Below are 25,417 nucleotides of genomic sequence, written 5' to 3'. Positions count from 1 at the left end.
TTACATAAAAATAAAAATTTAAATGTCCATTTCAAAAATTACAGTCTACAGTTGTCCTTCAATTGTTTTGAATTCTACATGAAGAGCAATCTCTCCAGTTACAGCACACTCCAGGCAGAACAATCCATTCAGGATATACACACATTTATTAAGTGAGGCAGCTTTCATAAAATGTCAGTGTGTTGGCCAGAAATTGATATTTTGAAAAAGCTCCTCCACTTAATAAATTTAAGTAACTTGAACACACTGCTCTATCTAAAGTACACTGTAACATAAGAAGTATTTATGCTGGCAGTAGAGCAATGTCAAGAAAGTACAATGATCTGTAGAACAAGTCTCTACATTTAGGAATTTATGTAGTGAATTATTTTGATGTAGTGCTGGTTATTGCTTTCAGAGCTTCCCTCTTTTATTTATATTGATTATTTGACATCTACAAGATCATTAACAACCTCAGTGAACATAACATCAAAATAGCTGTGTCAATAGAAAGCAATAGGACTAACTGTCTTAGAACTGCAGACTTCGAACCCTGAATAAGTTAACAGAACAATAACAGAACAAGATAGGACAGAGGATCCTACTAGGTATATATCCATTTTGTGGCAGGTGCGCCTTGCAGACTTTGCCCTTTAATTGTCCAGAGAGAGGCCTCTCTTGGAGTGTGCTGGGGCTCTGTATAGGAATCCAGGGCCCATGGGCAATACTGCACTGACAGCCCCCTGTCTGTGGTGTGAAATCAGGACATAGACAAGCTGTTCAATAGGAATGAGGACCTTTCCTGTCCCATAGGGCAGACACAGACACAGTCAGGTAGTTAGTTCAACAGTTGGGTTCAGTTAGTTCATAACTTCCTATATGCATTCCAGAATGTCTATTAATTCTGTATGTAAGATCCTTTAAATTCCTTAGCTATAAAGGGACAATAGTAGTACTCAGCTTCTTCACCCTTCATCACTTTAAGTTTTTACATTTTTAGCTGTCCAGAATTATACATATGAGCAGTGTCTTGCATAATGTTTTTTAGTCTCAGCTGGGATCTTGCTCAGAAATAATGCTAACTAGCACATCTTGGACCACCATATTACATATACTAGTAATGTCCATTTAATCTCTGAAATAGAACTAGAAATCCTATTTGGAAGCAATTCCTAAGTGAAATGTGTGGTCAAATATATGCATATACTGTACACTGAAATGTTAATCCTGCAAAGTAAAGCTTTCAACAGGCAGGAAGTACCTGGAATAGGACTGCCTGTGTATTTTGCAATAGAGTATTTTCTTTAATAATGTATTTACTTATGTATTTTCTAGAGAATTCTTCCATCATTTAGCTGAAAGTACATGCTTAACTGGCTATGAATTCCCTCTTCACTAGGCAACGTACACCTTGTACAACAGACTCACTCTCGTCCTCTGCTGAATACAGAACGAGCATCCTCACAATCTTTTCTATGATGCTACTGTTAAATTATCCAACAGCTTGTCTTTGCTCATTGTAGTAGCTCTATGAAGCTAACACATGTTAACAATTCCACTTTAGGATAGTGACAGTCTAAGGCATGACCTAAAGTTAAAACTTCCTATTGTCTTTTAGTGTTACCTCTTCTCTTCTTTGGCCTAACTTCCAGCAGGCAAGGCAAGATTAGGTAGGTGGCCACACAAAAAGGCTACCACTGATACCGAAGTTGAATTTCCCCATTCAATTTTTATTAGACACAAACCATTATGCATTTATGAAACATTGCATGATGCATGGTAATAAATATTTTTAATAAATGCCCCTAATGATAATGATAAATCATAAATTATTTTATGTTTTAATTTCCTTGAGTAAATACATTGAAGCACAACACCTCATTTTCATTGCTGACCTGGGGTGAGAGCACAGCAGCGTGACATTTACAACAGATACTTCAACTGTAATTACTAAACAGTTAATATATCAATTTAATTAAAATCCCATAGTGATGAATAGCATAAAGTATCAAAAGAAGTCAACTCAGGTAAAACCAAACAAGTGGATCAAGACAATCAGTTGAGGAAAAAACAAAAAAAAAGAATTACAGTACTTGTCCCACCAATTCAGAGGCTTATATGCTCATTGGAGACAAGAGATATTGCTGCAACAGTCTTTCTGAAGGATATTCATTGTGAGACAGTGCACACAAATATTTGGAACATCAAAATGAAGAAAGAAAAAAAATATCCACGTTGGATTTTTTATTGAGTTTGATGGAACAAAAGTGATGTCCATTCCTTAGATTTATCTCCTGATAAAATGAAAAATAAAGGCATGCTAAGTCTTGCTGAAATTCCTTCTACTGGTTTCATTGTACAAGTACTAGAGCCCAGATTCCTGTAATTTCTAGACCAATCCATCTTGCACTGGTCCATCTTGGATATTGTCAAACGGCTCAACATCTTGCTACCAGCTACTGCTGATGCAGTTCTTTCTTTCTAGTCTGAGACACTACCTACAATTACCAGATTGAGTGGCCAAAGTCAATTAAGATCAACAGAAGAGTCCTTTGTCCTTAAAATCTAACATCTGATCTTTCCCTTAATTCACTGCAATTTTTTTCTTCTTCCTCCTGTATTAGGAGCAATCCAGCATTCTTTAGATTTTGCTCCAGTGAAAACTTCATTTTCCTTCAGTATCATCTTATGTAGCATAGAGAGGGAGTATTTGAGTACTACAAGTGGGCAAGCTTCATTTAAGCATGTAATTTGAGGCTTGAAGTGGGGAGAAAAGCATAAGCAATGGCAACTACCGTAGTAAAAAGAGACTGTTGGAGTGGTTTTCCTTGAGAAGCATGAATTCAACTCTTAAGACACAAGTCTGACAAATAGACCTTCCTCTCCAAACATTAGTACATCCAAGGATTAGTCATGGGTCATGATGAGATTAAGTTTGACATGTGAAATATCAATAAGATTTGATAAATGCCTAGAGTTTTTTTCTTCTTCCCCTTTTGAAAGCTGCTACAATCTATCATGTCATTGATATGTAGATTATTTATCTCATCTGTGATTAAACTGGTTCACTGTACTGTCTCCCTCTATCAGATTAAGGAAATCACTGTCTTAAAAATGCTCTCAACAACAGCTGTAAAATCTTACATGCAGTAAACCACATTTTAAATGAAATCAATGTGAGAATTTCTAGTGAAATCTAGGACTAGGTCAGGTGTAAAAGAGCAGCATTGGGAGCTTTCAGAACAGGATGCAAGTCAATTAGTATGTTAAGCACAGGGCCAAAACACATCCTACACCATCACCTTGAGGCCAGGCAATAGGAAATGCTGCTGGAAGCAATGTGAGTCTGTTAAGTGCAGCCCCTTTGTTTACAGTGCAGAGGTGTGCCTGTGTTCATTCACGTGTATGTGGCTCCAAAGCAGAGTGTGGTTTTCAGAAGCAGAAAGAGGGCTACAACATGGGAGAAAACAGGTCACGTATGGCTTAAAAGGATGAGGTTCAAATTTTCAACACTATTACAAAAGTGTTAAGCACCTCTATTCTCTAGTTAGAAATAAATTCCTGTGACTCCAGTTCCATGTTTAGAAGTTCCAGCTACAAGGACTTGCTTTTAAGCAATGGAGCTCCAGCCCTTTGTTAGAATACCCTGGATTAATGTCCAAGCTATTTTGAACTAAGCTTGTATGGACTAAGGTAGCAGGTTAAATCACTTTTTTTTTTCCTTCTATTTCCTCCACCACAAATGCTTACTTTCAAGGTGATAGACTCCAAATGTGTACATATATATTGTATTAAGAAATCAGCCCCTTTATTGAGATCTTAAGTTTGCAAATACTATACCTTGGTTAGTGCTACTCCCAGGATGCAAAATAGCACTGGGGAGGATACAAGCTGTGCTGCTTGCAAACATTTGCAAATCTACTGCCTTTGAGAAACAAAATAGTTCTGGTTATTTGTGATACCAACTTTCAGAAGAACAAAGTATGCTTGGCTAGTTTTTATGTCCAGATGGGTCTACACAGACCCTGATCTTGAACACTGGCTCAGTATCTTCAAGGAGAAAGAAGATGGCAAAGATGAAACTGTACTCCAATTTTAAGTGAACAGGAGACATTTAGATATTGATGTGCAGTGACATAAGGTACAATTTGGATCCAAGTAAATGTAACCACAGACACTTGGCACTTCAGAAAGAGATGTCCATATCAGTCAAATGTTAGAACTCAAATACAAGAATTTTCAATAAGCAAGTTTATAAATGGATTTATTGGTATCAGCAGAAAACAGGTAACTTTGCAAGTTCCCACAAAGAAGTAAACCCAACTGTAAATAAGTATTTAGATGTAACTAGGATAGCAGTTATTAAACACTGGCAGAATTTGGCCTTTTACACAAGTTACAATGCCACTGAATTATTTTTCTAGTAAGATGTAATTTTATACTTTGTGACCGGGAAAAAACCCATAATCTCCATACAGAAAGCTTGTTACATTTCATTCCATAGCCACAAGGTATTTTATTCTTAACATCTTATTGTCATGCACAGTTCTAACTTGAGAGATAACATAGCTGAGGTGCTAATCTCCAGTAAAATAATTGCCATTTTAAACTGTACTAGGTGTACTACAGCCATTAATTATCAGCTTGACTAATTAGCATTAGTATTGATCATTCTTTGCTTTCATAATCACTGCTGAAAGCTGTACATGGTCTGTTTTATTAAAAATCCTTCCAGAATGACAAAGAGGAAATCCATAGCATAGCTACACTGTCTCTGTAAAATGATAAAAATGCATCAGATGTGACGGAGAGGCCCAGTGGTATGTTAAAGACCAATTCTACAGGACAATTTTTGTGGTTTATGTAGTAAGTGTAACAAAACACCCACTAGGTATCCAAACTCAAATATCCATTTATAAAAACTAGTTTTCCAATAGCATTTATTCTGGTATTAGCTCCAAAAGAAGAAAACCCATGGCCATGCATAACTGTGTGCCAAAATCTAATAAGCAATAACCTCAGAATGAGCTATTCAGTAGATCTAGTTGTTTCCAAAGAAAGAATGTATCAGAGAAGAGACAGTATTATTATTAATAATCTTACTGTACATGGCAAAGAAGTAATACTATAAATCAATGTTTGTACTTAACTGTCTCATGCAATCCTAAGTGAATTTGAGGAAGGTTTTATTTTAAAAAAAATAACACAAAACTATGATACCTCATGCCTCAGTATAGGTCAAATTCTCAAGCCATCCCTGGCATAGCTTTCTGTATTCCTTCTTCCATTTTAATATGTGGACAGTTAAAAATGTTAGATATGAGAAAATAAGCTTTTGAAAATTTTTTATGACATGTTGGAATATAACTTAAAGATATGCATTTGCTTTGACATTATTAGATTAAAAATGGCCTTTAGTCAATAGGCCTCTGTTAAATGCATAGCAGTTACTAATAACACCTGCTATTTAATTATAAACTAGGATTATTTTTTGAGATGTATCTTATGTGACATTTAAATTACAGATAGTAATAACAAGCAAACATAAAATGAGAAAAGGATCAAATAGAACTTTTTTGAGCAGAAAATGTCCAAGCTTCCAATCTTGCAAAATATTCTTTACACTCTTAAATGTACTGAATGGGAGTACTCTCACCTATGTAGCAGAATGGTTTACAGTGGCTAACATTTAAGATAGTCCCAAGAAGTTTTAGCTTATGGCCAATGTCTGTAGAAGTGCAGACTTTCTGTAGAAGCTTAACATTGTGAAAGAAAAGAAATTTGATGCCTTTGGAAGACAAAAAGGTATGACTACATCACATGTCATGCAGCAGTAACTTTTGTGTGCTTTCTCATCAGTATTTCTCTGTCCCTTTTCACAAATCATTCAGACATTTCTAATCTCTGTGCCACTTCATTCCCTGACTTCTTGGTTAATATAAGCAACTTGGAGGCAAGTTGATGCCAGATATACACTTTGTTTCTCTGACACCTCTTATGAGAGTCTACATCTTAAACCAAAGCTTATAATTCAAGCCTATAACATATCCTTTATGAGTGTAACCAAGATTCTTTTATGAAAATGGGACCACATTTTTACTCCATCAATCTAAATACTATATGAATGTTATGTTCTCTGTACTTTCTTTAGTCTTCCATACTCATTCCATATAATTCTCACTCATAAATTGTCACTTTTCTATCAAAATCTTTAAAAGTATTCTGACATTAGGAGACACCTGTCCATCAGGTACATCAAGGGCACCAGTATATGTCAGATGAGATGCCAATCAGCTATCAGGAAGGTATAACATAGTATCTATTGATATGAGCTAGATTTTGTACAAGTGACCTACAGCTTGAAGCTGTGGACATTTACTGCCAACTCACCAATTCACTTGAGTTATACAGCTCCTCTCCAAATTCTTCTAAACACAAAAGCATGACTTAGAAGGTATTCAGATTTATCTGTTTATTAGCATCTCACCATTAGAAATTCTGGGATAATACATCCCATTTTCAAGAAAGTCCTTGAGAAAGAAAATGCAAAGCCACATTGTTTCAATCCATGTAGACTGTTGTCATGAAACAACCATCAATAAAATTATAAAAGCACATGTTATGCATAGGTTTAAAAAAAAAAATAAACATAATACCATACCATACATTCTTTAGGGTTAACAACCTAGATTTCAGACCTGAATTTTAGAAAGACAAACTATACCCAACTTTTGAGTCACACTTTAGTATTGTTGTCTTAGTTCAGAATTATCAAAAATGGGTAAGCTTGGGAAAAAAAACCCCTACAACAGTGCTTTTGATAGCTACATGAATGGTTAGTTGACTCTGAAAAGCTTTCCCTGCTTTTGCTACTGCTTCCACATATACAAAGTGAGAACACCACCACCATTACGAAGGTGAAATTACTAATTTACTACATGATTAATATGAAATTACAAGTGTACTTCTGCCTTGAGATAGATCAAGTGGCTTCGGTATCTTTACCTTTATCAAACTGTGATTGTTATTAATTAAATCTTGTCCAGCCAAATTACTTAGCAACATGGGGGGTAGCACAGGCAAGATAACATCCATTTTATGATCATTTTAGACTGATTTTGATTTTCTAACAGCTTGCCCAAGTTATATGTAAATCCTCATACACTAAAATGCTAGGGCTTGCAGTACGATGCACATGCTCCATCTGTGCTTGAGACAGCACTGGCCAGATCTGTTCAGTTCTGTGGTTTACTCAGGAGAAAATCCCTATTCATTAGTGTCCCTCATCCCTTACATATCCTTCAGGAATGCTAATGACTCAGGTAGTAGTGCAAAGCACTGGTAATTATTTTGATCCACAGAAATAGAGTATAGGACTGAGCACTGAAATGGGAGTATCCTGTGTGGGCACAAATCAAGGGAACTCAAGGAAAAACTGTGAGAGCAAAGGGCTTTCATTCAAACTGCTCTCTTGGGGAAATGCTAACAGGGCCAAGAAGCAAACTGGAGAGCCGTTTTTTCAAGACACAAGGTTATTTCCAAACAACCAGACTCAAATCCATTGAACAAGTGACCAGGTCTCAATTGAAGGATTTCAGCATAGCCTCCTGGCCTGTAGAAACACCTCTTGTATGGAAAAACTCCGTCCACTTCCTCTGCCCTCCCAAAGATGGAGGACGATACCAGTTTCCCTAGAGCCAGGAGATTAGGATTGAAGTTTATGATAATGATCCATAGGCAAACACTGATCAAGGGCCTTCAGTCACAAGGTAAAGTAGCTTTAAGGTCTTTCCTTAAGAAACTCCTTTACATTAGGGCTTTGATATGAAAACCTCCATATGATATGACTGATTGATTAGGGGACAAGGAAAACAATCTATGACACAGCTTGTGATAGTGCTTTGTAAAACAAAGCAGCAGGAACAGAAATTTCTCTTGATCTTTTTTTTCCTCCTCTTTCATTGCAAGGCATCTTTTATTCTGCATGGATGTTTCAAAATATTCTTTTATTTCAGTTTAACAGCAGTGACAGACTTCTCAGATATTTCCAAAGGAAACTTAGAGAACTCCTCAGGAGTAAAACAATTGAAAACAATCAGGAAAAAAAAAGGCAATGAAGAAAAAGTGTGTGAGACTGCTGCTGAACTAACACCTGAATTCACAAGCTAACTGCACCCCCACATACAGGTTTTGAATAAAAATGGCCCTTTGAATGAAATGGAATAAAATGAAAATAAACACATTTAATATAATGATTAAATTAAGGTCAGTAACTTGTCAGGGAGATTGGGTCCAGGGTGAAACAGAGACCTTTAGCACCATTTTGAATGTTATATGGCCTGGTAGGTATGCTGAAAGACCAAATTTTTTTTTTGAATGGCAGCCAGAAACTGACATAAGAATTGCACCAAATGCTTATCTTTAAGCCCTTGAATTGTCTCCTTAGTACTTTGAGTATATATGTGTTAAGCAGTGCGAAGCAGAAACTGTAAGGTTTTGGACTTTTGTAAATGTGAATAAAGGAGGCTCTTTAGAGGCTCTGGAACAAAGCTCTGTAAATGAAGGCATCCTGGTCTATGCTGGGCAGCTTGTCTTTTCCTTTTTGAATAACAAGATTTGGGGAAAGAAAAAGGAAAAAAGAAAAAGGAAAGAAAAGCCTTCCTGACACTTTTCAGATGAACACCTTTTTCTCAAAATATATGATGTTTGTTTTATTTCTGACAGATTACATATTTGGAAGAAAGTAGGAAATACATAGCTAGAGCTACTACCATGTAAACATGTTTACAAAGAATCATTCAGGCTGTTTACAGGATTAGCTGCCTAATGACTTTTTTTTGACTGGTCAGATCTGGTTTATGTCCCTCAAAAACCCCACATGCTTGCTTTTATTGGCTTGAGGTGACATTTACCAGAAAGGACAAAACTCTTCACTCACCAGCCTCTTACCACTGAACTCAGCCAATACATTGCTCAGGACTTACCAAGTTGCTTCCAAACCCAGAGCCTAAAGTCAATAAAAGCTTCATAGGATTTTCCACTTTCCCCATGGGAGAAAAATAACTGAGTTTGTTGTCTGGAAAGGCATTGATTAGCATATTGTTAGAACAGACCTAATGATCACAGACACAGCATGAACAAGTCATCTAAGTAGATGTACCCAGAGAATAAGTACTCATTTCTCTATCAATGTTAACCATTTCCTTAACTTAAAAGTTCTCTATTCCACTTGTTATATTACTCAGACAACTGAATAAAAGCAAAAAAGATTGACCATCTAATACAATCAAACTATCAGCTCATCTAGAAGTAGAAGAAATCACCCAATTTTACATTCAAAAATAAAGATGTAATATTTTCTTGTACTTTCTATTTTCCAAGCTATTTATTTAAATACAATTGGAATTGACCATGAGATGGTTCAGGCATGTCAGGACACCAGCAGAGCCTAAATAAGTATTTTCAGGCACTCTGCTATCCAATTCAAGACAGCAGGACATAATCAACAAGGAATGGCTGTATCTGTTACACTCCTGGTAATCCAGATGCAATGTGGAATTCAGAATGATTGCTACAAGCTTCCTAGATGTTTAAAGACTCTTTCTCCTGATCCTGAGGAAAATAAAAGCAAAATAAAGTCATGCTGAATGAAAACCTACGTGAGAATCTACTGGGAGACAGATCATTGCAATGGCATATTGCAATGGAACAGAGTATTTTTAGGTACTTTAGAGAATGGGAACTGCAGGCTTTTTGCATAGAATTAAGGGCATACAAGATGTGAGTGCCACACTGCCTTCTTTCTGCCTGCCTGTGCTTTGTCTGCTTTCCCAGATACTTGCTCCAATGTTGTTCCTGGTTCCAATTTTGGATTCATGGGCCATCCACACTTCCTCAAGGAAGATCTGGGTTTAGAGTACTTCTGTTTATGTTCTGTCTGAGTCTGTGCTGTACAGTTGATGTTGATAATGGAATTATACTGAAGAACAGGATCTTTTAGCACCCCCCCCAAAAAAAAAACAACAACCAAACCCACCACCCCAGCTCTTAACATATGTTTCTCTGCCATCAACTGAGGACAGACTATATCCCTCATCTCTAGGAATCAAGTACTTCTCGTGCAGCTTTTCTAGCATGCTGTTCTGATAAAGAGTATGATGCTTTACAGCTCCCAGAATGTAGAGCATTGCTTCTTCACCATAAACAAAAGTTTTTGATGAACCAGTTCAGAGGGGTCCAATGAACAACAAAAGGTTGGATAAAAAGTCTCTGAATATTTCTTATCATGTATCTGCTTCTGTGGATGAATGGAAATTAATTTTATATATACTAGCTCTGTTACAGTGTGCTCTATTATAAGTTAATTCACCAATATGAATCAGAAAGGATTTAGGCACATATGTATGTGTATGTATACAAACCCACACAAACCCACACACCCCCTTTTATAAACCAAGAGTGTACAGCATTCTTCTAAGACCCAAGTTTGTTTATACAGATTCTGTTTAACACACATTCCTGCCTCATGGCAGAAAGCTGAATGCCTCATTACTTGATTATGTGTACAAAATAACTGTATCATTCTCATTTTTACATGTGGAGCACTGAGGCAAAGCATGAATTGATTTTTCAGAGGGCAAATTATACTTGTCCCAGGGCCAAATCCCAGCCCAAATCTCTATGTACCAGTTGATGCTTTTATAGTCTGGTTCTGAAAGTTACTTCCTATAAAGGGAAAGAGGAGATTTTCCAGAACTAGAGAAATTTTTAACAGCAGTGCATCTTTGTAAGGTGGTATACTGTCCTTACACCTCAATCTTTAAAAATTGAAAGAAGAATAAAAGACAAGATTGAAGAGAGAACACTTCCTGAGAAAGTGGGAAATTTAAGGTGGTATAAAGGGGAAATCCTACAAAAGGGAGAATACAATGTACATAAAAGAGGGGCTTTAAAAAAGGAAAAACAAAACACAAAAGTAATTTAATCTTGCTTGCACTTTAGATGCCCACAATGTTTGTGTCCATGAGTCAGTCACCCATAATTCATCACTGAGGAAAAAGTCCTTCTAAAAATGAGTTTGTTTGTTTAATATTTGTGCCTTGGAATGAGAGAAATTGCATTCTGTAAGTTTCTCTTCCCTCTCTTCTTTAGGGGAAGTAGAAAATTTCCTCAGATGTAGAAGTATTTTTTTGTGGTTAGTGATCTGCTATACCGCTCAGACACACAAATCTATGGAGCCAGATGGGATCCACCCGAGGGTACTGAGGGAGCTGGCAGAAGAGCTTACCAAACTACTCTCCATCATTTATCAACAGTTCTGGCAAACTGGAGAGGTCCCAGAAGACTGGAGGTTAGCCAGTGTGACACCCATCTACAAGAAGGGCAGGAAGGAGGACCCTGGGAACTACAGGCCTGTCAGCCTGATCTTGGTGCTGAGGAATGTTATGGAGCAGATCATCCTGAGTGTCATCATGTGGCACACACAGGCACAGCCAGCGTGGGTTTATGGAAGGCAGGTCCTGCTTGACTAACCTGATCTTCTGTGACAAGATGACTTGCCTAGTGGATGAGGGGAAGGCTGTGAATGTCTTTAGTAAGGCCTTTGACACTGTTTCCAGAGCATTCTCCTGGAGAAACTGGCTGCTCATGGCTTGGATGGGTGTAATCTGCGCTGGGTAAAAAGCTGGCTAGATAGTTGAGCCCAAAGAGTGGTAGTAAATGGAGTTGTATCCAGCTGGTGGCTGGTCACAAGTGGTGTTCCACAAGGCTCAGTATTAAGGGCAGTTCTGTTTAATGTCTTTATCAATGATCTGGATGAGGGGATTGAGTGCACCCTCCAGTAACTTTGCAGATGACAGCAAGCTGGGTGTGTGTGTTGATCTACTTGAGGATAGGAAGTCTCTGCAGAGGGATCTGGATGGACTGGATCAATGGGATGAGGCCAGTTGCATGAGGTTCAACAAGGAGAGGTGTAGGCTTCTGCAGTGGGGTCACAACAACCCCACACAATGCTACAGGCTTGGGGAAGAGTGGCTGGGAAGCTGCCTGGTGGGAAAGAGACCTGGGGGTACTGGTTGATGGCCACCTGACCATGAGCTGGTGGTGTGCCCAGGTGGCCAAGGAGGCCAACAGCATCCTGGCTCGTACCAGAAAACTCAGCACTGGTGAGGCTGCACCTCAAATACTGTGTTGTTTTGGGCCCCTCCTTACAAGAGTGACATAAAGGTGCCAGAGCGTGTCCAGAGAAGGGCAACTAAACTGAAGAGTCTGAAGCCCAAGTCTTATGATGGGTGGCTGAGGGAGCTGTGTCTGTTTAGCTTGAAAAGGAGGAGGCTGAGGGTAGACCTTGTTGCTCTCTGCAACTACCTGAAAGGAGGTTGTAGTTAGGTGGGTGTTGGCCTCTTCTTACAAGTAACAAGCAACAGGAGAAGAGGCAATGACCTCAAGTTGCACCAAGGGAGGTTTAGATTGGTTGTGAGGAAAAATTCCTTCAATGAAAGTATTTTCAAGCATTGGAATAGGCTTCCCAGGGAGGTGATGAAATCACCATCCCTGGAAGTGTTTAAAAAATGCATAGATGTGCTTCTTAGGGATATGATTTAGTGGGGACTTGGAAGTCCTGGGTTAACAGTTGAACTCGATGATCTTAAAGGTCTTTTCCAACTTTAATGACTCTATGATTCTATGATTGTGTGTCCCCAGATATTTTTCTGCAACAGTGGATATACACCAACTGCAAGTAAGCACCTGGATAAAGCATGGAGAAATTTTTAGTGTCAAATGAAGCCAGGGGCTTTTGGTTGTTTCTGTTCTCAAGATAGTTTGTGCACATTTATTCAGTATTCTTCTCTTCAGCCAGTTTTTCATGCATTTCATCATCCTCTCATTGACTCTAATATCCTTGAATTTGCATATCAACTTCTGTGAAACTATCAAAGGCTTACTCAGATCTAAGTCAATCACATCTACAGCATTCCCAGTCTCTAATTTCTTTGTCCCACTTGCTTCTTGATTAATTCTATCCCATGCTTCTGACAAGATCTACTTCTATAAATCCATGGCTCCTGGCTACTGCTTAACAGACTTTTATCAAACAAGCTAACAAGTTCATCCTTTATGAATAATTCTAGAAATCTTTCCCAACACAGCAGTTAAATCTGCATGCCTGTTGTTCTCTGCTTCACAACCTGAGTTAACTGGCAATGAACAAAATGTCAAAATGATACAATTCCAGCAGTGTCTGATAAAGTGAAGATGTTCTCTTTGCAAATCGCACCTGTTTAGTGTTAGATCTATAAGAGAAGGTTTAGGATGTGCCTTGTCGTCCAAACTGCTGTGGCATCAGTGGAAGATATAGCAGGGGAAGAGACAGCAAATAAACTAACTTCAAAGGCTGTTATGTGAGAAAGGATTTAGGAAGCAGGGATTTCTTTCCTGGGATGATATCACTTTCACAGAGTTGTAGAAAAGTATGGCCAAAACCAACATGGAAAGATAAAACAGTCCATCCGGTCGCCCAAGTCACATTATACACATATTAATCCAGACAGCCAGTTGTCTAATCTGTTCTTAAAGACATACACTGACAGATCAGCATAAGCTCCAATGTATTTCAGTGCTTCATTACCTGCTTACTGATGGAAAGCTTTTCCATGGGACTCTTCACTGAAAGATGTAGTAGATAAAAGTATTATAAATAGATTAAAAAGTAATTAAACTTAATTCAACATTTGAACAAAAATGGCAACTAACAAGCATGATGCTGACATACCTGTGAACTCATGATTTCCCTAAATTCCAACTTAGTTAAGTCTGGGAAATCCATGAAAAGGCATTTTGTTCTATGCCTAATTTTTACACTCTTTTCCTAAACACTCACTGCTTATTAGTGTTAGGGACAAGATACTGAACTACATGGACTGTTCAATGCACTATAGCTATCTTTTTGCTCCTATGATCATGTTGCTCTGCACTGGACTCTCTCCACTGGGTCTGCATCTTTCCTGAAGTGTGACTATCAATTCCAAGGCTCTCTAGCTTACACTGTCAAAAGCTCCATGTCAAAGCCAAGCTGCAATCATCTTGCACTGTGTAGGACTGACTGCACTGTCACCTCCCCTGCCACATTTATGTTTCCACTTGTGGCTTGGAGGTTTTTCAGACCTCAGAATTGTCACGATGGCTTAAGCAATGCTTCTTTAAACTAATATCCTCTGTCTAGCTGCAAAAATATCCCATTCCTCATAATGGTTCTTGGGATGGTGGATAGTGTCTGCAGTTAGCCCATTTTTTCCATTGCACTTTGACTCCCTTTAGTGATTGCTATCTATTATTTGTATTAATATTATTCCTATCTGTTCCATTGTAAGGACTCCAGTCAAACAGAAGCTCAGCTACTTTAGAACTGCTTGCCCTTGCTTAGGAGGAGATCTTTATTGTTTTTCAGGCACCAAATTTCCCCCCCTTTCTTCTTTTATCACCAAGGCTACAAGCCCTGGCAACAGGAAAACGGAACATCTATTTATAGAAGCAGTGAGTGAGGAGTGCAAAGACCTAGAGATGGACCAATTAGTAACTACTCTGTCTCATTAGCATTCAGTTTAGAATAGAATAGAAAAAGGAAAATCTGAAGATCATCTGCATGAGATACTGGAAACAATGAGACCAATCTGATACTGCCTAAGGGAACTACATAATTACAAAACAGTATGGGTTCCAAAATGGGATCCTGTAGAACCCCGGCATTAATGAATGTTGCATTAAAGATAAAGAGGCTTAACTGCAACAAGCTGGCTCCCCTGAAAGAAATATGATTCATGCAATGCTAGATAATCCAGAAGAGATAGTTAATCTCTGCTGCGGAAACTGATGTTCATTGATAACAAATGCTACAAACAAATCCTAAAATAGGAGATTAACATGGTCTTTTTTAGTAAATATGTGAAGAGAGCTCTGCTGGATACTTCTATTAAGCATCTGGGGTGAATGACAATTGAAGTTCACAGTGAAATTTCTTGCACATGTTTCTTACTATGGGAAGTTCTTCCACCTGAACTACAGCCATATCTTCAATGAATGAATGCTAGAATAGGGTATACAAAAACTAATTCTCCATAGGAGATTCAGGATGTATCACAGTTAGATCCAAACATGTAAAATGAGACATGGTTAAATAGCCATAATACTGGAACTAGTAGACAATCTGCAAGGAACAAAATTAGTACTATACTGATTACAAATAACCACTTTAGAATAAATGGATAATCTTCTATTACTGTGTCACTGACTGATAGTTAGCTGAAAACAGATTTAGGCCTAATTTTTTATAAGGTTTTAATCTTCCTTATTTGGGAACCATCCGTTTTGAAAACACACTACTGATTACTCATGCTACCCAGACTATTACAGTCAAAAGTTTTATTGCCTAAAATTGTATTCATAAAATACTAGTAAATACTGAGTGGCAAATAAACACAGATTTTAATGGTCTTGTTCTTCCACACCCTCTACACACCGGTATTTGAACGAAGTATTTTAGTTTTGTGGGTACAGGATACCTCAGGATAAACCTGAGATTTAAAACTTTGTAGTTTTCCTGAGGATGTTTTCTTTAAATTTTGAATGAAAACTGTGGTCACTTGGAAAAACTCGTTACAGTGCAAAATAGTTCCTGTTTATGAAAGCTACACATATTGTCTGGGTCATAAAAACAGACACTGTGCAATAAGAACTTATTAGATGGGCAGTGAGGCCTTACCAAAACAGGAGGAGTAGCAGCTCAGGATCAAAAATATGGTTTTAAAAGTCTGGATAAAAAGATGCATTACTAAAAATGTTATGAAATCTAATCTAATCTACATATTTTCTTCAAACACCCCATCTTGCCAGAGAAAGCATTAAGTAAATAGGTAAACTCTAAAGGAAAAAAAAAAAATTATCCCTTGCCAAAGACAGAAAGAAACAAAGAGGGAAAGAAAGCAAGAAAAAGTCTAGTATTGAAATTTTACAGCTGAACAGCTGGGAATTCTCTTGAAACTTTCCCTGTAAAATTGTTAAGACACACACCCACCCACCTCTGTATTATCTTTATGAATTAGGCAAACATAATGCCCACAAAGGAAGGAAGGAAGGAAGGAAGGAAGGAAGGAAGGAAGGAAGGAAGGAAAGAAGGAAGGAAGGAAGGAAGGAAGGAAGGAAGGAAGGAAGGAAGGAAGGAAGGAAGGAAGGAAGGAAGGGAGGAAGGGAGGGAGGGAGGGAGGGAGAGAGGGAGGGAGGGAGAGAGGGAGGAAGGGAGGAAGGGAGGAAGGGAGGGAGGGAGGAAGGAAGGGAGGAAGGGAGGGAGGGAGGGAGGGAGGAAGGAAGGAAGGAAGGAAGGGAGGAAGGAAGGGAGGAAAGAAGGAAGGGAGGGAGGAAGGGAGGGAGGGCAGGAGGAAGAAAGGAAGGAAAGAAGGAAGGAAGGAAGGAAGGGATTTGTTAGTTAGTTAGTTAGAATTTGACACTCAGATCCTTTCTGGAGATATCTCCTCCTGTAGAGTTTTCTCTAGAGTTTACAGGCTGAGCGTCTCTCGTGCTGGACTAGCATTAGTTGAGGAGAGCTTGCTATGGATAGGAGCTATCTGATCTGCCTGGAGATCCCTTCCAACTCTTCTGAATATTAATGATTTAATCTTTGCCATTTACCATTATACTTCTCAGCTTTTCACAGTTAAGCAAACTTTAATTTCACCAGCAATTAGACAGTTCCTATCAAAAGGCTCTGTGGCAATTACATCTGCTACAGGAGCTACAATTCACTCTTGTAAACCAGGCTCTTACAGAAGCTCTTTGGCTCTCTGTATGGGAAGTACTGACTGTACTAGTGAAAACCCAATAATCAGGACTCTCCTTAGAGGATGACATTCACTAGCTGCAAATACAGAGGGAACATCAAAATCATCTTATAAAACAAAAAATTACAGGGAAGGGAGTTTGATGTTTAAGATCATAGAATGAAACGTCAGGACACTTACACCGGTCTTCGTGTGCCCTCCAAAGTTACAGTACCTTTACATCTAAAGTTTCCTGCTCCTTACTCATTTTTATGGTACTCAGGGCAGGGACACTGCATGCTGAATTTACTGCAGATACCACTGCTGTGTCACAAAACACTTCCAAGGTACAGAAAGCATCAGTAGAGTTCACTGCAGAGCTATGAAATGATGGCACTAAAGATATCTTGCTCATGTCTTGGTAGTTCATATCCATAGCTACTCAATTATTTGGCTAGTAAAGGACTGTCAAAAGGGGAGGGATTAAAATCAAGAGTGTTAAAAAGATGAACTGTAACATAAAATGCTGCTCCTGTGCAGTCCTTTGGAAGAACAAGGTTAGGACTTTTCAGGGTACCATTCTTTACTACCAGTGGAGAAGAAAGGGTTGTGGAAGTATATATACACCTACATGCATATATACACACACATATGCATGCATATATATGTATAAGTACGAGTTCCAGGGGGAAAGACAGATTTATAAGGAAAAGAGATGTAACTGTTCCTGTGTCCTACACCATCAGGCGGTTATCAACCAAGAGCAAGCACTGCAGTTGCCAGGCAGAACATACTTTTCCAAAGTTGTTTGCTCACACTCTGGAAACTACTACTGTGAACATCCTTTCTCCCATCTATTCTCTGCTAGACAGAGGAGCTGGCAGTCAGGATCAATGGACCTCACCTGCTGTACTGGCACTGTGTCCCTACCATCTCTGCTTCTTCTCATAACTTCATTGTAAGCCTGACTCCAGGTGATGTGGTCAGGTCACAGCTGTTCTCCACATGGCTCCTGTAGCCCTAAGTGGGGTTCCTTGTCAGTTCCTTCCATGAGTCACTTCTTTGCTGCACTTAACTTGCCAACTGCCATTGAGGAAAGGGTACATCCATGTGTCTGCACAGGGGTGGTGATGAGACAGGAATGGCAGCATCTTGTAACAACTAGCAGAGTCGTGTTTTGTCAGTACCCAAACAAGATGGGCTGTTGCCTCTGAAACTTCTGTAGTTAATATTAAGTATTGAAAGATAGCTGAAGTCTGTTTCATGGTGTTTTATTGTGGTATTTATTGACAACACCAGAAATGTGAAAGTGGATCTGAAGCATGTTTAAAGACAAATACATGGCAGGAAAAAACCCAAACAGACATTAAAAAAATATATTTCCTACCTAACTGATCACCAGTGAGAAACTTCCAATCACAGTGCTCCACATTTTTAAAAATTTTAAGTGTACCCTTCAATAAGTAGATCAGAATGAACTCACTTCTGATTAATCTAAGCTCTGTTTTTTCTTGCCTGCAGCTGAAGTAACGCCCCTGTTCCAGAGCTAATTCTTTTCCCTGATAAAGACTGCACTAATACTTGGAAGTTTTAACAAATGTTACATACTGCTACCCTGTCTTTAGGACATTCAAAATACCAGAATACATGGTGATCATATAGCACCAATGTCTGGCCAGACTTGAAACAGACTATGAAAATGAAAATACTACATATTTTCATCAGCCTTCCATTAGCACTATGGAGAAGCTGATTAGGTAGCACTTCTGCCATAAAACAGAAAAGGGTCTTGTTTAGTGTTAGAAGAAAGCTTGTAACTCCAAACCACACTCTCATGACCTGAACTATGCTCCTCACTGAAAATTGAGCAAGCTTTTTTTTCTGCTTACTCAGGGGCTGGTGTTGCTCCTTTTCAAATGCATGGAAGCATTCCCATGTTCAAGGAGCTGGCTCCTGGTTTGTCAATTGATTCCACCTTCAAAGGGTTACGCTGTTTTTATCTTGAACTCTAAAAACCAGACAAGTTTTTTAGTGCTTTTGGCCGTATTTATGAGTCTGTGTGGTACAAGCAGCATGCAAGGGATCAGTCACACAGGTCTTTTGTGGTTTTACATGAGAAGTAAGCTCACAAACTGAAGGGGCTACAGTTCCACAGGGTTAATTGGTTTTCAATCATACCAGTCATTAAAAGGAGGTTACTTAAGGTCACAAGAATGTTATCATAGTTCCTCCTCTGAATATCTCGGTTTTCATGACTAGCTTTTCAAAAATACTGCTAAAATTCTGAAATAAGTAATAATCTGAAAACTTGATGATCCTTTAGGTTAACACCTTTACTTGCTGTTATGATGTTAGCAAGCGACGGTACTCAAGTATATTATTCACTGATGTAATTGCCCAGAAAGAATAAACTCAAGGAGGAGCCCCAGTAGGTCTTAGGCTTATAATTTTAAAACTTTATTGCCCATTAAAAGGCAAGGTCACAAAATTGCTCTTTCTTTCACCATTTTTTTCAAAACCATCAATCACAGCTATGCTAGTAAATGTACAAAGCTGTACTGATTGCTTTACACCTAGGTACCTGGTTGGAGGAAACAACATTGTGGGCTAATATGTAGGCTGTGGAGCTTTGCCACGCAAAATGTTTCACTTGACCAGTAGTCCAGCTCCAATCATTTTAATTTGTGATGTCAGAAAATCATTGCTGACTATTTATTAATAGGGAAATGTGCACCTTCCTGGGTACACTACCACTAATGAACCTGATTGCTAATTAAACATGTTCTCAAATAATAATTTTTAAAAGCTAACACCTCTGAAAAGAAAGCGAAAAGAGATTTACAAAAGAGGTTTACAGATCACTGTTTTATAAGCAATCTGAAAAGTGAAAAAAGGTGGGGGAAAAAGGCGATACTGAACCTCTGAAGTCAGCCTCAGAGCAGTGGGCATCTCAATCTTTTAATTTGTTTTTTTTTGCTTCTTTGTGGTACTGACATTTCTGAAATGTCTTTGTACATGCAAAAATAAGGCCTGTTTGGGTTATATGGTGATTATGTGTCCAGTAAATTTCACTTTGAGGCAAATCCAGACCTCCATGCATTTTGTTAGTTTTACATAACAGACAAAAAAAGAGATAATAATAATTAATAAAAAAAGGTTACTACACTTGGAACTCTAAGAAAATGTGAGTAATAATCTATTACATCCTAGGTCTCTTTATCAGCTATTTCTCTAGCAGCACAATGCAACGGCGTTTCCCTAAAATAGGAGAATTTCATTGTGACACAGAGATGGGTTTGCCACCTTATTCTCTCTGCTTCCCACTCAAATACACCAACAGCCTTAATCTCCAGTTACAAACTGGCTGGATAAAGCATTTTTTCATGTGAAATAATCCCAGTAGATGACCTTGCAATTTTAAATTTGAATTAGGAGCAGGGAGAAGGACACAGCACCTCTGAATCAATGGATTTTTACCAGCAAGTTTCATTTGCTATCATACTCAGTTCAAGATTAGATACATGATTTCACTTCGAAAAAATACAATATCCATTGTTATCATTTATCTTTCTCCTTTATACAGCATATAATATCATTTCAAGGACCCCGATGTTTCTGCAGTTGTGTAACAGGTGAGGAGTTACAAATAGGCACAGTATTTTCACTAGTGAAGTCTTTGTTGTGCATGATGCAGGGTCATGGCTGTTCTTTATTTGTTTGGCAAATTGATTATAGCTCTTTAAAGCCTCTCAAGCAACACAAAGCAGACAGAAGAGTTATGAGGTAGTTTAATGCATTTTACCTTGATAGAAAAAGCTTGTAGCTCAGAACAGCAGTTAAATTACATACACACACAGCCTTCAGCTTGAGGCTTTCACTGCAAGCTGCATGACTAAATCAGAGGTTTATTGGTACCTTGTCAATGACTTTGCTTGGAAAATGAACCAGAGTACTGGTGTAGGAAAGACATTGTTAGCTACTGGCTAGTGTGAGGTGTAGCTGAAATATTTATCAAACCACTTGGCATATGTTCTTCAAAGAGCAAACTTAAAGAAGTTTGAATGAGGTATAACAGGGCTAACTGTGATTTAGTTTATTATGTGTTTGTTACACGTTTTACATTTACTAAAATTACAAGCAAGATTTCATACCAAATTTAGATTTCAATCCAAAACTAAATTTCACACAGTATCTGAGGTTGGGGATAGCCATTCCTGTTTCAATACATGTCAGCTGAACTGCTTTTTTCCATTATTTAACAGATCATGGCAATTTGGCAGCCCAGCACATGGAACAGAAAAAATCTGCACACCATGCGCAATGGATCTTATGTATCCTAGACATGACATTCCTTGCAAAGCTGACTGTGGATACAAAATGGGTATACCTCAAATATATTAGTATCACCAAAAGTCATAATTCAAACCCATCCAGAAACAAATATATTTAATTTGCTAAATGCCTCCTGCATTATCACAGACTCTCACTTCTCAGGGCAAGTCCCCCAGGATACAAGCCCTTTGGTTTTCAGATAGGAATACCAGTCTTGAAGATGAAATCCAACCAAGACACCTAACCTATAAGGTATAGTGAGGAAAAGACATAAGCTATGATTCTTCTGAGTCACTAGGCAAGATCTTCACATTCTTTTAGGACTGTCACAGAATGGAGAGAGGATTAGGAAGGCTATATTTTAATCAGCTCCAGGACAAAGTTCATAAAATTTTTGAAAGACAGTTTAATAGTTGCCCTGGTTTCAGCTGGGATAGAGTTAATTTTCTTCTTAGTACTTGGTGCAGTGCTGTGTTTTGAATTTGGTATGAGAACAATGCTGACAGCAAATTTATGGTTTTGGTTATTGTTGGGTCGTGTTTGTACTAAGTCAAGGACTTTAGTTTCTCAGGCCTTGCCAGTGAGAAGGCTGGAGGGGCACAAGAAATTGGGAGGGGACATAGCCAGGGCATCTGACCTGACCTAGCTAAAAAGATGTTCCATACCATATGCCGTCATGCTAAGTATATATAAACTGGGGGAAGAAGAAAGGAGGGAGGGACAATCAGCATTATGACATTTCTCTTCACAAGTAACTGTTACACGTGATGGAGCCCTGCTTTCCTGGAGATGGCTGAATACCTGCTTGCCCATGGAAAGCTGTGGAATGAATTCCTTGTTTTGTTTTGCTTTGCTTGCATGTGTGGCTTTTGTTTTAACTATTAAACTACCCTTATCTCAACCCATGAGTTTTCTCACTTACTCTTCTGATCCTCTCCCCCATCTCACTGTGGGGGAAGTGATCAAGCGGCTGCCTGGTGCTTAGTCGCTGGCTGGGGTTAAACCACAGCAATAGTTTTAATACATTTATTGTTTGTTCAGTCTACAGTGTCTTGTTTCAGAAAGTCCCTAAACAGGTTCTTGGTAAGATTTCTTGCACATTATTTCAGTGCCAAAGACAACCATATTCCCCCTGGGAATGGCTGTATAACTAGAAATTCCAAAAATATCCATTTGCCCTTTGATTGTCAAAAATCACATACTCTTTTCAAGGTCTGACAATAGATCCTTACTATTGGATCATTCATCATTTGTTGGGGGGGGTGTGTTTCTTGCCCATGTAAAGAAGTATAGTCAACGATAATCTGGAAAAAAAGTGGTATTCTATGTCTGTTTTGAAAACTAGATGCCTTGTTTGAAGATGTCACTTACAGCATAATTTGTGCATTCACTATTTAATAACAGAATACAAGTGGCAGCATTTGCAGACAGCAGAATATTTAGGTTGCTCAAGCCTAAAAAAAGACTGAATGTCAAAAGGAGAGATAAAACGCAGTGACTCCTGTCATTCTATGACAAAAGCATTGTGTATAGTGAATAGATAATCAGTAATTGTAAGTGAGGAAAGAATGACTTTGAATTCATTTGGGACACCATAAAAATACCTACTCCATTTTCATCAGTAGCTAAATACAAGGTAAACAGAAAGACTGGGATAGCAAATAATAGAAAATACATCATTAAATCAATTATATACTTTCATTGACAATATTTGCTCTCCCCATTCCTTTACAGAGTGAAAAGCAGGCATACAACAACTCCAAACACAGGTAATAGAAGTTTGTAGAAAGGACAACTTCCAGGTGAAGGTACATGTACAGAACTAATCAGTTCAAGGAACAGACTAAGAAGTAACACAATAGAAGTATATAAATAAGGAATAGCATGACCAATAAAAATCATGATACACTTACTTCTCTTCTTCTCCTTGCTCATTCTGCAATTACAATACCTACTTCAGCGCTACATAGATTTTAAAAAGTTTGGCAGCAAGATTTTACCTCATATGAATATGATGTTCTTCAAGACTAACAAGAGTGTTGAGACTGTAGACAACAAGAACACTTTACGGCAGGAAAAAAAACCCCAACCATAATTGTGTGGGCTTTGGTATAATCCAAATCCAAATTTGTTTTTAGCAGATATAAACTTGTGGTCCATGCTGGTTATTTTCAGTGTCTCTCACTGCAGTATTTCATTTGCTAACTTATCTAGATCTGTGACTTTTTTATGGGACTTCTAACATACTAAAAGTTAGCTAAGTTATTAGCTTAATGAAAATTCCTTTTTCTCCCCATGACGCCATTACCTATTTCCTAGAACAATCTGAAGTGTGTATTCCCTAGCAAATATTGGCAGTAATCTGTGAAAACAATAATGTTTAGGTATTGTTGGGTGATAGAATTTCTATCTTCCCCTGAATGTAGACACCACATTTAAGACAAAATTCTGACATGGAAAATTAGTCATTTTGTACAGGAACCTTAGTTTCAAGTTCCTTCTAAGGGTCCTTCTTCCATTCTTCCTCATGCAGGCAACAGAGAGTTGAACCTTATTTGGAAGCATAGACTGTGTCAGATGGAGCAGGCTGTTTTAAAAATCAAAGGGACACAAGAGCCTGTTTTCTGCAAGGGATAAGCTGCTAGCACCTCTGAGCCCTCCTGTACCTTGGTGCACCAGGCATGTTGGCTTTCAGTTGCTCTGACACCCACTCTGGCTGACTTGCTTCAAGTCCAGGAGTACCATCATCATGGTATCCTTAACACTGTTACAGAGTTTTTATCTGTGAGTGTAAAGTACCAGTGTTAATTTGCTGTGTTTAAAATAATTAGGCTTGGGGTCTGAAATATTACTGTGAAAAGCTGTCTGTAGGGTGATACTAACTCCATGCATCATGAATCTCAGTTTAGCTTTAGAAAAACTCTCAAACTGAGTTGGCATTGCATGATACTTATTCTTGGGAAAGGGTAATAGTGAAGGAGGGCAAGGTGGGCAGGAGCATTAAGGCATTTGGTGTGAGAATCCCTGCTATGTTAAGATCGAAGAACAGTTTGTGTTTCATTTTGAAGGTGCAAGTACTATGAAGAGCTTCAGGGAACTGGCAGGATTAACTACACGTGAAGGTCTCCCTTTCTCTGATATTAATATCAGAAATCTCACCAAAATTCTCATGAAGATCACAAGATTTTTTCCTGAACTAAATTTTTTCCTGAACTAAAACGAGTATTTTTTTTTCCTGTCTTGCATAATAACCATCTCATACCTGGCAATTAATTTAAAACAGTAATACAAATAATGTGGGTAATTCCTAAAGGTACTGGGTCCTATAAAATTCCTATTTGAACTGGTTTTGTTTATTATTTGCATTAACAACACCTTCTTGTTATTTCTTTACCTGGTTAGGACTTGATTTTCAGACAGTAAGATAAAGAGTCCATTATAAACGTGTAGATACATACTTGATATCCATAGGCAATTATTATCGCATCAGCACAATCGTTTGTCTGCAATGTTATAGTGATAAATAAAGGATTCCTCTGTAATTCTGGATAATTTTGTTACCATACAGTGCAGGACTGTGACTTACAAGCATATGGATCAGAAATGTTTTCACAGAAGTTTCAGCACAGACCAGGCTGCACATACTATAGCCTTTTGCTGTCATTTTAATTCAAAACGTTTTTCTGAGCAAGTCCAACCAGAGTGACCTCTAATTTATCCTTCATGTATCTTTGAAAGTAGCAAGTACACTATGAGCCTGATAATCTGGTCTTTTTTTGAGAATTTTTGGATCCTGTAAGGACAGAAATGTATCTATATGCATTATACTAAGCCCTCTTCAACTTTTTTCTTTGAGGGAGTTATGTTAGCTAGTGTTATGGAAAAACATGCTATACAAATGGAATCACATTGATTGACAAAATTAAGGACTTTGAAGGATAGAAAGAGACCTTACCTTCTTGCCATGACAACAATGATAATATGTTCTATTGAACTCCAAGATATGATCATGAGTGTCACATGATAATGCTTGACTAATAGCTGAAGCCTTGTACCAATTTGAGTTGGTAAAGGAACTTATTGGGGAAGAATATGAGAGGATTATGTAAACTTGACATATACGTAGAAATGAAATCCCATGAAAAGGGTCGTGTTCCTCAGAGGTCCGTACTGGGACCAGTACTATTTAATGTCTTCATCAATGACATAGACAGTGTGATCAAGTGCACCATCAGCAAGTTTGCAGACAACACCAAGCTGAGGGGTGTGGCTGACACACTTGAGGGACAGGATGCTGT

Source organism: Falco peregrinus, chromosome 2 (genome assembly GCF_023634155.1).
Source record: "Falco peregrinus isolate bFalPer1 chromosome 2, bFalPer1.pri, whole genome shotgun sequence".
Lineage (NCBI taxonomy): Eukaryota > Metazoa > Chordata > Aves > Falconiformes > Falconidae > Falco > Falco peregrinus.
This window is presented reverse-complemented; position numbering follows the sequence as displayed.